At 43.9% G+C, this 17,590-nt stretch overlaps 1 long non-coding RNA gene across 1 annotated transcript in view; it reads right to left on the reverse strand.

Moving 5' to 3' along the window:
- Positions 1–10,941, reverse strand: part of LOC112614532 — a 34,139-nt gene extending 23,198 nt beyond the window's left edge. The window contains exon 1 of the long non-coding RNA XR_003117095.1: positions 10,493–10,941. This is a non-coding gene — a long non-coding RNA (uncharacterized LOC112614532). The remainder of the gene's footprint in view (positions 1–10,492) is intronic.
- Between the last annotated feature and the right edge of the window lie 6,649 nt (positions 10,942–17,590).

Consider the following 17,590-nt stretch of genomic DNA (forward strand, 5'->3'; position numbering starts at 1 on the left):
GTTGTTTATCCTAGACACTGGTGAGAAGATGCCTAAATGTCTGCTAGACACTTTTTCCCAGGTCTTCTCCTCTTTTTCTCCCATTTCCCTTTCCCTAAGAGCACACATCTAGGTCTATGGCTTTAAATTCTATCGATTTGCCGAAGACTCCTCAGTAATCTCTCCTGAACCCCAGACTCTCCATGTCAACCTCTAACAAGCATCTTAAGCTTAGCACTTTTAAAACAGGCCTCCTGGCCAGGTGCAGTGGCTCACACCTGTAATCCCAGCACTATGGGAGGCCAAGGCGGTTGGATCACCTGAGGTCAGGAGTTTGAGACCACCCTGGCCAACATGGTGAAATCCTGTCTTGACTAAACATATAAAAATTAGCCAGGCATGGTGGCCGACACCTATAATCCCAGCTACTCAGGAGGCTGAGGCAGGAGCATCACTTGAACTGGGAGGCAGAGGTTGCGGTGAACCAATATTGCGCCATTGCACTCCAGCCTGGGTGGCAGAGGGAGACTCCATCTCCAAAAAAAAAAAAAAAAAAAAAAACCACACACAAAAAACAGGTCTCTTGATGTCCCCCCATTTCCAAGACCTCCCAAAGTCTTGCCCAGCTTAATAAATACCACTACTACCCACATGCTCAAGATAAGAACTGTTTTTCACCATCCACTTCCAATCTGTCAGCCAGACCTATTGACTTTCTCTTCAAACACATCCCTGAATCCAGCCTTTTCCCACATCCCCACTACTAATAGCCTGGTCCAAGCCACCGTCATTGCTCACTGAACCACTACAATTCTGTCTTTGCTTTTCTCATTTCTATTCTTGATCCTTGCAATCTGTTTTCTATGCCATCGCCAAAGGTGATCTTCAACATGCAAATCAAATGCTATCTCTTTCCTTCTCTCCCTTTCTCTCTCTCTACACACACGCCTATACTCACTTTAAGACACTCTAGTGGCTTCACGTCACACTTAGAACTGCCTCCACTTACTCTTCGTCTGCCTCCTCTCAACCTCACCCAGTGACGCTCTGACCCCATCACTGCATTGCAGCCACATCACTCTTCTATTCCTCAGACACAAGTTAATTTCTGCCTTTGCATTTGATTTTCTGTCTGCCTGAGCGCCCAGATCTTTGCATGACTGATAATCCTTACTGTTCAGGTCTCATCATAAATGTCACCTCCTCAGAGAGGCCTCCCTGATTATCTTTGGTATTTACTGTCTGTCTAGATTATGAAGTCCATGAGTGCATAGACTGCTATTAGACACTCGTGTAAGTACAAAGGCTGCTGACAAAGATGCCCCCAAATAGAGCAGCTGGATGAGCAAAGAAGTGAATTTCTTGCTCACAAGAGAGCCGCTTAGGTTCATTTTCTTATGCTGCTTCCACACTGCAGGGGGCATTGCCACCACCTACAACATCAGTGTTAAGGTCTGGGCAGAGAAGTAGCTGGCATCGCTTAGGCTCATCTGCACTGGTAAGAACTCATCCACGTGGCCACACCTCACCACAAAGGAGGTTGGGAAATGTAGGCCATCTGTGTACTCAGGAGGATACCCTGGTGCTTAGTGATACGGTTTGGCCCTGTGTCCCCACCCAACTCTCATCTTTAATTGTAATCCCTATGGGTCGAGGGAGGGACATGGTGGGAGGTGATTGGATCATGGCGGTGGTTTCCCCATGCTGTTCTGGCGATAGTGAGGGAGTTCTCATAAGATCTGGTGGTTTGATAAGTCTGGTGCACTGCCCCCTTCTTTCTCTCTCTCCTGCTGCCTTGTAAGACGTACTTGCGTCCCCTTTGCCGTCTGCCATGATTGTAAGTTTCCTTTCCAGCCATGTAGAACTGTGAGTCAGTTAAATCTCTTTCCTTTATAAATTACCCAGTCTCAGGCAGTTCTTCATAGCAGCATGGAAACAGATTAATACACTTAGTATGTGTTGAATGAATGAATGAAAAAAAAAATAAATGAGTCTTCTAGTTAACAATTAAACATGTCAATTCCCCTTTGAAAATTTTCATTAAAGCTGCAAAAGGAGGTTAGGAAGGTAAAATACAGCCTTCTCCAGTTTGAGCCTACATGGTACACTTGCACTGTGCAAGACATTCATAAATAAGCCAATCTTCAGTTATCATGGGTGTGACCTAATTCTCCATCCCCTCTTCCGCATAAGCCTCTTCCCGTCATACAAACTAGAAAGGCGTGGAGAAAGATGCCCGCTGGGAGGCTAACAGGGAATATTGTGTCTTTCCATTTTCTAACTCCCCGTCTTCCATTTAGGCCCTTCGGCCACTTTCCCATAACTTCAACAGAATTGCTACATTCCTCTAAGGCCCTGGCCTATTTATTCCAGGTAGGGTGATGATTATGAAATAACAAAGGGAAAAGAAAACCCAAGAAGTGTATAGTAAGCATTGTTTTCTTCTAAACCTTGTTGAAAGTGTAACTCTAAGATGTACATATAAGCATACTTAACAAAGTCCTGTGGGACAACTGATGTGTAGTGAAATAAATTGGTAGATGTCTTATATATCTGCACTTAAGGTAAGTAATTAGGGTCTATTCCTGGGACTTCTATAGCATCCCTGGGGAATTTTACTTATCAGGGCCCCTGTTCCAAGCACCTGTGGTAAGGTTCAAGTCTATAGGCCTTTTTAAAGTATTAGGCACATAATCACTTATGAAAGAAAAATAATTGGTGTCTTTTTATGTAGCCACATAGGGTCTTAATAATTTCAGAAAAATAATTTGCTAATAGTTAGGAGACAACAGCCTACTATGTGCCAGCCACAAGTCTAGATGCTGTGGATAGGATGATGGGCAATTAGTTCAGAATTTCTTAAAGAAAAAACAAGCAGAGCACAGAGCAAAGTGACCCTGTGGGCATGGGGGCCAGATGATTGGTTTTTTGGGGGGTTTTTGGAGATGGACCCTCGCTTTGTTACCCAGGCTGGAGTGCAGTGGTGTGATCTTGGCTCACTGAAACCTCCGCCTCCCAAGTTCAAGCGATTCTCCTACCTCAGCTTTCTGAGTTGGGACTACAAGCAAGCGCCTCCACACCTGGCTACTTTTTCTATTTTTAGTAGAGAAAGGGTTTCACCGTCTTGGCCAGGCTGGTCTCAAACTTCTGACAGTGGTGATCCACCTGCTTCGGGCTCCCAAAGTGCTGGGATTACAGGCACTTTGTAGTCCTGGCTTTACTAACGGGAACTTTCAATCCCAAGGCAAATGTCTTTACCCTTCTGGGCCTTGGTTTCCTTATCTATCAAATGGGTTCATAAGAGTGTGACATAATACGATGAATATAAGATGCTTAGGTCAGTGTCTGGCACGTAGTACACTGAAAATGTTATCTAAGGGGTACAGAGTTCAATTTACTTTGGGACCATGTCAAAGCCTCAATTAATATAAAATCTAGAAAGTTATTTACCATACCAGTTTTTATGATTTCAACAGGGTTTTCTGTACCATTACAAGTATATCTGGGTCCTTTTGTCTCTGTTCATGTAAAGTATTATTTTAAAATATTAAATAGGGCTGGGTGCAGTTGCTCACACCCATAATCTCAGCAATTTGGGAGGCCGAGGTGGGTGGATCACTTGTGGCCAGGAGTTCAAGTGCAGCCTGGCCAACATGGTGAAACCCCATCTCTACTGAAAATACAAAAAAAATTAGCTGGATGTGGTGGGGGGTGCCTGTAATCTTAGCTACTTGGGAGGTTGACGCACAAAAATCAGTCGAACCCAGGAGATGGAAGTTGCAGTGAGTCAAGATCGCACCACTGCACTCCAGCCGGGACAACAGAGCAAGACTCTGTCTCAAAAAGAAAAATATGTGTGTGTATATATGCGTGTGTGTGTGTGTGTGTGTGTGTGTGTGTGTATCATATATATCATAATAGGATGTCTGTAGTGTTGGCATATAGGTAGAAAACCACTAAAGAATCAATGTTCTTAATTGAACAATTCAGTATTTTCTAGTACTTTTCCTTTTGAAACAGTGCTTTGACCCACTGGATACTATGGTAACTCTCAAGAGAATGTGTTTTCCTGCAAGAATCATTGTCCTTTCGTTTTGGAGATTAGGTCCCAACTTTCATAGTTTATTCAATGTGATCAGAGCTAGGAAACAGCACACAGTATCAGAAGGAAGATTCATATGAGAAGGAATGCACGTGACCAGTAGCAACTCGATTTTCTCGCCAGCGACTTTAAAGTCGTGAACAGCACCAAATACCTTTGGTATGTTATCATCTCTGCTTCAAATTTGAGTTCATAATTTTGATCTCAAAGGAACTAGCATATGAACAGCTGTCTAGATTGAGAGTACTGAATGTGACGTTTGTATGGAGGAAAGGGGAGGATCAGGAACTGCAGTTTCAGGAGTGGTAAAACACTGTCAGTGATCACGGGGGATGTCATGGGCCCAATCGTCAGCCCACTGAGACTGACAAGAACGTACTGATAAGCAACATACTGACTTGATCAAAGAAATGTTCAGCTTAAATTGGAGGGAAGGACCGGGTACAATGGCTCCCATCTGTAATCCCAACATTTGGGGAGGCTGAGGTGGAAGGATTGCTTGAGACCAGCCAGTCATGCTGACCTGTGAGCCAATGAAACTTATTTCCTGGTCAGGCATGGTGGCTCACACCTGTAACTCCAGCACTTTGGGAGGCTGAGGCGGGCAGATCACCTGAGGTCAGGAGTTCAAGACGAGCCTGGCCAATGTGGTGAAACCCCATATCTACTAAAAATACAAAAATTAACTGGGGGTCATGGCAGGTGCCTATAGCCCCAGCTACTCAGGAGGCTGAGGCAGGAGAATCTCTTGAACCTAGGAAGTGGAGGTTGCATTGAGCTGAGATCACGCCACTACACTCCAGCCTGGGCAACAGAGTGAGACTCTGTCTCAAAAAAAAAAAAAAAAAAAAAAACCAAAGATACACTTCTGAAAACACTCTTGACCTGCCTTATTCAACGTTTCATCTGTTAGAAGGAGCAGAGAAACTGCTAAATCTGGTCTTAATCCTGATAAATCCAGAGGAACTGGTGGTGAAATCAATTGATGGGACCCATTTCAATAGGAATTTTATTTCGTTTTACTTTTATCGAAGTTACTTATATACACAGTTTGTAGATTGATACAGTCCTTCCAGCTTTGTTGCAGAAATACACCAAAATCCCCCATCCAACTCCTACTCCCTTATGGATAAACTCTTTTAATGCTTTAAACTGATTCCTTAGAACTTTACCTCCATATCGCTCAATAAAATGCTTTTTTTTTTTTTTTTTTTTTTTTTTTTTTTTGAGACAGAGTCTCATTCTGTCACCCAGGCTGGAGTACCGTGGTGTGATCTCGGCTTACTGCAACCTCCACCTCCAGGGTTCAAGGGTCCCGTGCCTCAGCCTCCTGAATAACTGGGACTGTAGGCACATGCCACCACATCCAGTTCATTTTTTGTGTGTTTTTGAGTAGAGATGGGGTTTTACCATGTTGACCAGGCTGGTATCGAACTCCTGGCCTCAAGTGATCCACCCGCCTCAGCCTCCCAAAGTGCTGGGATTACAGGTGTGAGCCACTGCACCTGGCCTTGTTGCTATTTCTTGATTTTTATTTCTAGGAATTATCTGCTGACTTCCCACTGTGAAAAATGAGGGCCCAGCTCTCTTTTAAATTCCCCTTCAAAAAACCCTCGTAAAATTCCCATCTTGCCAATATCGTGGTATTGTCATTTTTATCAGATCAATATTTAGCCTACCCGAGCCATGTAGTGTATTCCATTTACTCTCCTTTCCTGAAGAACTCTGTTTTCAGTGGTTCTGTTTTTGCTTTTCTTAGTCTTCTGTCATTGACATATACCTGAAGTCTTCCCCAGTTGTGTGCATTGTCTCTCAAGGTATCCAAATATATTGGGTATTCTACCAATTTCATCTTATGAAAGTTCTTCTAGAGCCTTCTGATCTGCCCCGCTTGGCACTGGTTGATTTCTAAGCCCGGAGCCCAGCTGTTGCTTCCAGATGTCCCTCCCTGTCCATCATCCTGTAGATTCCTTTCTTCTCTTTGATATGTTAGAGTCTGTTTCCTGCTTCCTATTTCATTTTGTCTCCACCTGGTAGTAGGTACTATTATGGGATCCATTTCACAGATGAGCCAAACCAAGGCATGAGGAACTTAAGTAAAATTCCCTAAAGTCTTAAGGTTTTGGCACAAGCAATGCAGCTAAGCCTCAAACTTAGAATCCAACACCAAACCTAGACTTTTTTTTTTTTTCGAGGAAGAGTTTTACTTTGTCACCCAGCCTGGAGTGCAGTAGTGTGATCTTGGCTCACTGCAACCTCTGCCTCCTGGGTTCAAGCAATTCTCCTGCCTGAGCCTCCTGAGTAGCTGGGATTACAGGTGCCTGTTACCATGGCTGGCTAATTTTTAGTAGACACAGGGTTTCACCACGTTGGCCAGGCTAGTCTCGAATTCATCCGCACACCTTGGCCTCCCAAAGTGCTGGAATTACAGGCATGAGCTGCTGCATCCGGCCAAAACCTAGGCTCTTAATTACTCACTGGGCAGTCACTGCAGAAGCTGGGCCCTGTCCGCCCCAGGTGACTAAGGGCCTTGTGCAGGCTGTGCCTCCCACTTTCAGGTCAGTCTGTTGCCACAGTCCTCTCCTAAAGCACTTTTACAGGCCCTGACTCACTGTCCCTCATGGCAATTTCTTATTTCTGGGATTAGCTGGTTTAAAAAAGAAAAAAAAATAGCTTCTGGGCATGTGACACTATTCTCGGGCCTTTAATGTCAGAAATAATGATGGCGTTAAATTGGAGCTCATTACCACGGAATGAGACCTCATTGAGCCCTCTTTTGCGGGGGGCGGGGGGGTTGTTCAATGATTTTATTTTTTTAAACCTCCTCCTCAGTAACTCTGACATGGTACACCAGGGGGAGAAGTGGGTGTTTGGAGTAGCAAATTTTTAAATAATAAGAAAGATCTCCTTTCATCGATGAAAAAAAAAAAAAGGGTCCATCCTCCATTGTTCCCACCAAATGCTGGCTGTTCCTTTGTTACGGTTACGGTCTCGTGGAAATTTCCTGAGCCCCTTAAGCCACTAATACCAGTTGTATCCCCAGCAGCAACAACACGTCCTTAAGGCATTATTTTCAGGGCAGCTTTTCCCATAATGAGTCTGACAATCCTGCTTTATGATTTGTTGAGTGGTTAATTCAAAATATACCATTCTCTAGAACCAGCTTTCCAGTGGAATCCCCGCTAGGCCTCCAGTCACCGATGCAAAGGCTTGGCATATCCAGCTTCAGAGGGTCTCTTAGGACCCGATTAGATGATGGTGCTACCCTGTGCCGCTGTTTCAGAAAGAGAGCAGCAAGCCTCTGCTCCTGCCCTCCAGAGGCTTCTCACACTTGGTTGGTGAACTCTCAGCACCATGGTGACCAGGAATGAATGCTCATCTTGAGAAAGCGTGTGATGTCTTCACAGTACTCATGGCTTTCTAAGTTTAAGAGGGATATTGGCCACCAAGAGAAAGTACAGAGGTGGTGGGGCCTTGAGACCATACCACCCCAGGAATAGGACTGGGGTTATTTTTTAACCTGGAGAAGCAAAACATAAAGGTGAGGCACGTGAGTTACCTCCAGATACTCGATGCTTTATTTTTTTATTATTTATTTATTTATTTGAGATGTAGTCTCGCTCTGTCACCCAGGCTGGAGTGCAGTGGTGTAGTCACGGCTTACTGCAACCTTCACCTCCCAAGTTCAAGTGATTCTCCTGCCTCAGCCTCCTTAGTAGCTGGGACTACAGGCGTGCGCCACCATGCTGGGCTAATTTTTGTATTTTCAGTAGAGATGGGGTTTCACCATGTTGGCCAGGCTGGTCTCGAACTCCTGACCTCAGGTGATCCGCCTGCCTCTGCCTCCCAAAGTGTTGGGATTACAGGCACAAGCCACCATGCCTGGCCGATTTTTCAAAGAGGATTGTTCTCCTTTTCCTGACTGGCCCCAAAGGGTAGAATGGGAACCAGTGGGTGGAAATGATAGGAAATCAAATTTTCACTGCAGATAAAAAAGAACTTTCCAGTAGAGCTCTTGGGAAGCATCACAGCTTCCCTGTGAACAGCTGTGTGCTGCCTTGTACTGGAGCCATCAAGAGAAATGAGACATCCATAGGTATCCTATCAGAGAATCAGGCACTAGGCCATAAGTAGGACTAATAATCTAAAATACACCTTCTAATTACATGGCTCCATAACTCTAAGAGGTACAGGTTTATGAATCACTTTTAAGATGAGAGAAAGACCTTTTGACAATTTTTAATAAATAGATTTTCTAGATACAAGATGCTGCTTTAGACTAGGGGAGCAGCAAACTTTTTCTTAATGGGCCAGTGAGCAAATATTTCAGACCGTGTGGTCTTTTTTTGTGACTACTCAGTCCTGTTCTAGTGCAAAAGCAGCCAGATGATACACAAACGAATCAGCAGGTGTGTGTTCCAGCAAAACTTTATTTACAAAGCAGGCAGTGACGGGATTTAGCTTATGAGCCATAGTGTGCCACTGCCCGCTTTGGAGGATGCTGGGTGCTGGGAAACACAAGAGGGACTCGGGGGGGAGGGGGGAAAGGCTATGCTAATACCCCACGCGCGTGTGAGTGTCACACTGATGTACAATATACATATGCGCATCTTTGCATATGGGGATGTATATTTGTGTGAGTGTGGTTTGGAGAGTGGTGAGGAGAGAAAGAAACAGAGCACATGGACGCCCACAGAGAAACAAAACCTCTAAGACGCGGTGGCCGTAGTCCGTGAGGGCCAGTTCTCTGTCGTTGTGATGTAAAGACGCCAGCCCCAGAGGTACCCCAAGGGGAGTTGTTCACAGTGTCTGAAATTCTGACTGCTTCAGTCTCTTTGCTTTGGGCATCTGCCTTGGGAAGGAAAAAACCGAGCTAAATGTAACCATGTCCTGAAGGAGGGAAAACACAGTTACTCAGATTGGTGCATCAGATTGGCTGGTTGTCACAGAGGCCTTCCAATAGGGAAGTAGGGCCAGATTGGTGTCTGATGCAGCCAGGAGCATTAGGAAGTCTTCAACTCTCAGGGGGAAGGGAGCTAGCAGCGGGAGGTTGGGAAAGGCAGAAACTTGCCTGCCTGCCTGGCAGGTTGGCTCAGGGATAGCCCTCCATGGAGCCTCCAATCCCCTGCCAACTTACCCGGGGTAGTGAAGGGGTCATTTTAAAGGGGATATTTAAAAAGCGGCTAGTGAGCGTTTACAGGGACTAGGATATTTTTGATTACTTGAGCTGGCATGGTTATATAGTCTCAGGGTGGCTAAAACACTGTAAATTCTGTTTCTTGGGGCCATTGTACTTTCTTGGAGCCTTGTGTTTTCCCAGATCATTACCCTTTGGTGCTGTCTGACCACTTTCCTTGTCAATTGTCCATTCCTTCTAAATGCCTCCCTTTTCTTCACCCTGACTTTAAAAGCCTGCTACCCTAGGAATACCCCACACAGGCCTGGACACACGTAGACACTTCCTCAAGCATCTAAGAAAACCTGTGGCAGCCATTTGCTGCTGCTTCCTGTTTCCATGGCGGCCATTTTGTCATATCCAAGGAGAGGGCAAGAACAGCCTCCTGCGTTGCTTCTCAAGTGCACTGTGTAGCACTGATTTTTTCCAATCATCTCTAAATAGAGGTTTCTCTCCCCCTCCTCCCAGCTCAGCATCCGAGGGCACAATGAGCGTGCCCTGCATTTGAAATCTGACGTCTCCCTCTCTCACTCATTCGCTCTGTCTTCAGCTTGGCAGAGCGTTTAAAAATTGGTATCCCTTTAACTAGGCGAGCTATTCTTCTGCTGGGAGATGACCTTTTACACAGAAGATAGGACTGTCATACATGATCTCTGACATATGGAAGTTTCCAACAAGGAACAGTAAGTATCACACCAAAAGCAGTGGGTGTTTCTGTGCAACTTGTGTGTAAAGATATATTACTATACATGGTTCTAAATAAATTATTACCAGTTCTTAAAAGTACCACCAGCCCTCTTGAGGCACATCTGTTCAATTATTTTATTTTAATTGAAAAGAAAAATTTTGTCAAATTTAAAGACTCTTGGGGAAAAAGATGGGAGAAAAATTATTGAAAAGAGGCAATTTTTCCATGAGTTTTGCAGAAATTAATTGTAGTCTCAAAGTTATGAAAATAACCTTTTCTTTAAAAAAAAAAAAAAAAAAAACCCTCCCACAGACTTGGGGAGTGACCCACTGAATGGCTTTTTCTTCTCCAAGATATGTTATCCTGAAGTCTTCAGCATGACCCCTTGTTTCTTATAAGAAGCCTAATGTCTGATTTTCCCTCAAGCAGAACATTATTTGTTATTTTTTTGCAAAATGTTAATCTATATTATCATGAAGTTTTGGGATCCACAAAGCAGAATGAAATGTGAAATTTCCAAAATGGGAAATGAGAAGGATCTGCTCACCTGGCACAAATCCACTGGGTACCGCTCTCAGCGTTCATGAATCTTAACTTCAGAAGCTTGTCAGCTGCTCAAATAATGCAGGGACCGTGGGTTTTTAGTGTACTGTGGAAGTGGGGCTCACACAGTCTCATATAATATGTCGTAAGAGGGAGTGGGTTGTGCCAGGGATGTACTGACTCCTTGCAGCTCTCTCTAGTTTGTCAGTTAAGCAAGATGGCTGCTCTTGAAATGGAAGAACTTCTCTCTTAGCTGTCGTTGGTTCCTTTCTGAAAACTACTGGAAAAATGGATCCTGAGAGAATTCCTAGGTTATGCGAGGAAGATCACTAACAGATTTATTCATTGGATGATGCTACCCCTGACCAAATAGAAGGAAATCTGATGTGGCAGGAGGTGTATGTAATCCCACCCTAAGCCAGTTCCAGGTAGCCCATCAGAATTCAGTGATTATAGCCTGATTATTGCTCAGTGACCCCTCCAATCTCTGGAATCTTTTTTTTTTTTTTTTTGCTTCCACATATATGGCCTGAGTTTCTGATTCTCAGAGTCATTGTCTAAGGACTGTGTAGGGCTCTTGAACACCTTCTTTAAGTAGCCATCTGTCAGATATAAACTTAGCAACAGGTCTGTCACCGAGGCTGAAATTCTGACATTACAGTTCCTAATGTTGGGTGAAGAAAGGAATTGCTCGTTATGAAAATGCGAACACCTCCAGGAGGCTAAAACTATATTAATATTATGTCCGTAATATTATTTTTATGGTTTGCTGATAGTCTTACACCTAACCACTATATGCCTTATCTCATCTCCCTATGATAACTCAGCAAAGCATGTATTTTAAAAATAAGCAAACTGAGATTCAGAGCATTTAAGTTGCTTATTTATACATGCACATCTAGTAAGGGGTGAGCCTGGAATTCAAATCCAGATCTATCTGGTTAAAAAACTGGTGAACCTGACTCCTGTGGGTTAATAAGATCCTTTCCTATCTGTTTACTAGTTGAAAGTTGTTTTGGTAAGAGAGTTAAACAGAGAGACGGAGGGAGAGAAACAGAGGCAGAAAGAGAGCGAGAGCGAGCGTTGGTTACTTTAGGGTCAAGAAGACGCTAAGAGAACATGGAATGGTGCTAAAGAAAACATTACCTGGTATAGTTTCGCCTGAGATGATCTACCCTTTGGTAAGTTCTTTAGTGGTTCTTTGTGTTAGACCAAACTGCATCATTTTGTAACCCCACCCCCACCCCCTGCCATTTCATAGACCTTGGTCAAGTGAAACATTCCACAGGGGTTCGGGGCGTGAGACACATCCTGCCCAACCACCCGACCACAAGGCACAGGAACATCATTATCACACCCTGCTGGGAGAAAGTGCAAGGAACATCACATTCCGTGGGAACAAAGGCCAAACTGCCTCATCATGGGCATGTCTTATCAATATCATCCTGGGCAGCCAGCCATACTGCCCAGGCCCCTCCTGGCCATACCTATAAGTACCCCAGCCTGTAAGCAGTGGTGGGCACTGGCATTAGGCTGGTCCTCCACCTCTGGAGGTCTTATGTTGGACATAAAGCCTACATTTGCTGTAGAGCTGCCACTCTCTCTCTCTCTGTGTCTTTCTTTAACCCTCACCTTCCCTTCAAAACCTAGCAGTTGACTTGTAGCAGGATTCCTGAACCCTTTCCCAGGATCCCTTCTCTTGTTTTGACTGGAGCTGTTTACAGTTGGAGAGACTGGGGCTGCCAGGGTCTATAAGCAATAGCAGCCTTGGTGATGGTCAAGGCAGCAAGTGCCCCAGCTCTAAGACAGGTAGCCATTGACTCGTGCTCCTCCTGTAGATGTGCCAAAATGTGTCCAAACATGCAGGATTCTCATGCAGGAGTGTTCATGGCCCTAACTGCTCAGCCACAGTCAGATGGAAAGTTTTGGTAAATTTTCCTATCTGAATTTTTTTTCATTTGCAAAGCACAGAAATTGCAACTCCAAATGGCAGAAGCAAAAAGGGATATATGGGCTCATATAACTGAAAAACCCAAGGGAACATCCTGTGGCTAGGGGTATCATTGGATGAGGAGCTTAAACAAAGTCAGCAAGTTTCTTCTCCCCGTGTTGCCTGGAATTGTCCCCTCCATACTTGTTCCTTTCCTTCTTAGAGTCCCTTCTTAGGGTCATGAGATACCTACAGCAGCTCAGATTTTATGTTGTCTCACGACAGATGCTCTAGGAAACAGAGAACATTGTTTTCACAGAAGTCTCTGCAAAGGTCCCATAGGAGCACACTGGGACACACGCTCACCCCTGAACCAATCAGGGTAACTTAGGAGGGATGCAAGATGCTGACTGGGCTGAGGCTGGAGTCAGCCCTGCCCAAAGCACATGAATGGAAATGGGAAGAGAGAAATACATCAAAATTGCTGCCGTTGGGAGAGGGATGAATGGATGCTGGAAGTCAAAAGGCAATGAATGTCCACTGAGCTGTCTGTCTAGATTTGTGGCTATCGATGAACTAAACAGGAATGTTCCAGTCTCTTCCTTGGTGTATGCTGCTAGGCTTGTATCAGTAAGTGAGGCCAATGAGGTGAGAAACAGGGATAGCCAAGACTTTCTTTGATTGCAGCTGACTCAAGTGATGTGATACTGCAGGGCCGAATTCATGCCGTGTACGGTATTGGTACTTAATGTTTAATGGTTCATCATACTTTCGTTTGTTTTGGAAAAAGAGAGTGCCTAAAACCTTGCTTCACAAAGGGTGGCTCCAAGACTGACTGCATCAACTTCAAGTGAAAGCTGCTTAGAAACATGAAATCCTTGACCTCACCTCAGACCTTCTATATCCAGGAAGTTGCCTAGAGCAAGAGTCTGCAAATTTTTCTGTGAAGAGCCAAGTAATAAATATTTCAGACTTTGCAGCCCATATGATCTCTGTTGTAACTACTCAAGTCAGCCTACTGTTAACAGCTCAAAAACAGCCCATAGACTATATGTAAACACAGAGGTGTGGCAGTGTTCCAATAAATCTTTATTTATAAAAACAGGGTGCAGGCCAGATTTGGTCCTTGGGCTGCAGTTTGCCAATTCCTGGCCAAGAGCACCTGACGTCGTGGCAGGAATCGAATTCACATGGTTGTTGCCTCTGTTTGGGGGTCTACATACCTAGATGGATTATTAGAACATGATTCCAAAATAATCCGCTCATTCATTCATTTATTTCTTCGAAGTGTGTTTATGGAGCACCCGCCGTTGGGAGGCCTTTAAAATGATTGCAGGATCCTGAATTTCCTGAGTGTCTACCACATGGCAGATGCTCTTCGGAAGGCATGCGTTCTTCTGGATGTGCAGAAATGTGTGTTTGTGCAGAGCATGAGGCACTGCTGTTTTGTTAAAGACCAGCATCATTGGCAAGCAGGGTCCATTGTGCCCATCTCCCTGGGAAACCAGACACAGGCTTGGTCATGGAGAACAGAGCATCCTCAATTTGCCCGGATGCAGCTGTGAGGGGCAGAGTTGGAGGGGAGCTAACACTGCCCACCCCTCACCCCCGCAGTTCCTTCGGATCCACTTTCTTGTGCTTGCTCCACAAGGGATTTCGGGCAACAGAGAGGACTCCACAAAGATAAGCCGCAAGAGCTCTGTTACTGGATTCAGGGTCCCTCTGCGGCGATGCTATTCTCTTCCCTTTGCAGAAAATGTCAGCTCCGCTGCCTCTCCCCGGCAGCTCTCGTCTGTGTGCGTTCTTTCATTTTTCTCCAGAGATCCCTCCTGTCCAGGATGGTTTTTATTTTACATTTGAAAAAGCGGAGGCTCTGCACGGAGCCACCGAGCCTGAGTTACCAGCTCCAGGGCCAGTGCTGCTCTACAGCCTCAGCTTTTTGCCTTGGGCTTCCTAAATCTTGCAGAGGGAGGGAGGGACGTTTCTTTGTGCTGCCTGTCACTCCAGCTGCTGTTCCAGCTGCTGGGTGGGTGGCCAGAGTCTCCAAACCCGCTTCCTAGCTGAGGTGAAGCAAGTTGTTACTTCGTTTTGACTATTTATCGCTTGAAAACTGTTGGCTGCACGTGTGGACCAATGACTTGCAGTTAAGTCATTGGGTCCCCAAGCCTTATGAGAAGAGAAGAGATTATTCAGTACAACCCCCTCCTCCTCATGTAGGAATGTGGGGAGTGTCCAGGCATGTGCTCTGTCATCTCCTGTGTTAGTTTTGGATCCCACTTCCTTGTCGGTTTCATCCCCTTCCTCCTGTGTCCTGCCTCGTTAGACTAAGAATTCACCAGTTCCTTCAGACTGCAACAGGTCTTCTTGCCTCCCCTTTCCATAACCAGAGCCAAGAGGGGCAACCGCACTGAGCCGTGGACGAGAATGGCAAGATTTCTCAGGGGTAGCCCTCATCCAGGCTCCTGGGTTTCATCAACCAGAGACACACGTTTGTTTCTATTGAAAGTTGAAAAGAGTCCTACCACATTCTGAACCTCACACACCCTCAAGGGAAGGTCAAGGAGTCAGCTCAGGGACCCCTGGCCTAGATGCCATAGCGGGGCACGGCATAGACGTTTTCATCAAAAATCAGCCTACATTTATTGAACATCTATTAAGCCTTCTCTTGGGGGAAGTGGGGTAGTCTGCAAAAACATCCCAGCCAGCCTCCCTGGTTTCCTCATTGCCTCCTGCCCCCGACAATCCATTCCCCACACAGAAGCCTGAGTGGGCTTTTTAAAACATAAATCATATCATTCTCTTGCTGGAAACCTCCAAGGGTTCCAATTGCACTTAAACTAAAATCCATACCCTTTGTTCATTTTTCGGTTGGGTTGTTTGTCTTTTTCTTGCCAATCGGTAAGAGCCTTTTGTAGATTAGAGATAGCGGTCATCCGTACTGCAAACATTCTTCTCAAATCTGTTATCTTCAGACTTTGTATATAACATCTTTGTCGTATAAAAGTTTTACATTTTTATAAATTCAAATAGGTCCAGCTTTTCCTTTATGGCTTCTGAATTTTCTGACTTAAGATGGATACCCTTCGTAATACGATCGCACCTTATCACATCTGGATTTTTCTTCTAAGAGGTTTCTATTTTACATTTAAGTCCTTGTTCCATCGGGAATTTATTTCTGTATTTTTTCAGAAATGGGGGACTACTTTATTTCCCTCTGAACCAGAGGTTGAGACACTATGGCCCACAGGCCAGCTGCCTGTGTTTGTAAATAAAGTTTTATTGGAACACAGCCATGCCCATCCATTTATGTATTGTCTAGCTCTGCTCTCACACCATAATGGCAGAGTTGTGTAGTAGCAGCAGAGACGGTAATGTTTTAGACCAAAGTCTAAGCAAGCTTGTCCAACCCGCAGCCTATGGCTACATGCAGCCGGGGATGGCTTTGAATGTGGCCTGTCACAGATTGGTAGACTTTCTTTAAACATGAGATCTATGCATGGACTTTTGTTTTTTATTTATTTTTAGCTCATCAGCTATTGTCATTGTTAGTGTATGTTATGTGTGTCCCAAGACAATTCTTCTTCCAATGTGGCCCAGGGAAGCCAAAAGATTGGATATCCCTGGTCTACAATATTTACTATCTGGCTCCTTATAGAAAAAGCTTGCCAACCTCTACTCTAGATGACTAGTCATTGGTGCCAGCCCATTTTTTTTTAAATAAACCACTTTCTGCCCTCTGAAATGAAATTCTGTCTTTGTAATAGATGAAATTTGAATGTATCCTAAGATCTTTCCCAGAATTTTTCCATTCTTTTCCCCTCATCTCTTTGTTTCTCTCTCTCTCTGCCCAAACCACTTAGATTTGATTACTGTGGCTTTATATACAGGTAGTCATATCCCTCATCACAATTTTTATTTTTCATGCTTTTTGTAGCTGTTCATAAAATTACCCTACCATCAGAATCTAAGATATTTTTATCCATTTCCAAAAATAATGAAAATCTTACTGGAATTCTAATTAGAATATCATTAAGTTTGTATGTGTTTTCTGGGAAGAAAAGGTATCTTACAGTAGTAAGTCTTTCTATCTGAGAAAATATCTATTGGTTTAGTTCTTGTTTGGGCATCTTTCAGTAAGATTTTATAGTTTATTCATATAGGTCTGCATCAGTCAGGGTCTGGAGAAAGAAACCACACCAGTAATTTAAACAGGGAACATTTATGTAAGATTTTAACTAGTAAAATAGTGGTTAACTACTAAAAGAGTTAAAAAGAAGACTCTAAGGAAGATAGGAATAGTAAATGCAAAAAGCAGCCACTATATCTAGGACTGAAAGACAGCAAGCAAAGATAGAATAGAGAACCCAGGGTTGAAATTCAGACCTCACTGGTGAGGATATAGTGACCCCAGGAATATATAACTCTGGGTCCAAGTTCCTTTTGTAGAGATGGGGTCTCAGGTTTCCCAGTCTGGTCTCAAACTCCTGGGCTCAAGTCATCCTCCCACCTTGGCCTCCCAAACAGTTGGAGATTACAGGTGTGAGCCCCTGCACCTGACCACCAAAGTTCCTCTTATTAATTTCTAAGTATTTTTAAAGTTTTTAAAACCTTTTAATCTCTTGTCATTTTTTCCCATTCTCATTTCTGGGTGCTTAACGCTAGTGGAGAGTGAAGCAATTGATTTTTGTGTATTTATCTTTACTATCGTTACTGAGTTGTCTAATTTATTTGGCTAGTGTTTCATTAGAGTCTCTTGGGCTTTCTAGGTATTCAGATATATCAACACAAAAGTGAGAATTTTATCTACGTTTCTCAATATTGATGCCGGTGATTTTATTTTGTTATGTCAGTGCATTTCACTAGTTTCTCAGATAATGTAACTTTAGCAAGTTATCTATTCTACTGAGTTCTTTAAAAAATATTGAATTCCCTCTGTTCTTATTTTTGTCTTGTAAATATGTCTAATTCTGAGAGATGTGTGTGGATACTCCAACTCTTACTTTCATTAAAATCTTGTATTTTAAGCTCTTTTTTCCCTTATATATTTAACTGTTGTGTTGTATGGTGCATACAGGTTTGTGGATATTATATCTCCTTTATCAGCTGTGCTTTTTAACATTATATAATGTCATTCTCCATTCTGTTGTATACCTTCAACCTTAAATTTCATTC

Source organism: Theropithecus gelada, chromosome 20 (assembly GCF_003255815.1).
Source record: "Theropithecus gelada isolate Dixy chromosome 20, Tgel_1.0, whole genome shotgun sequence".
Taxonomy (NCBI): Eukaryota; Metazoa; Chordata; class Mammalia; order Primates; family Cercopithecidae; genus Theropithecus; species Theropithecus gelada.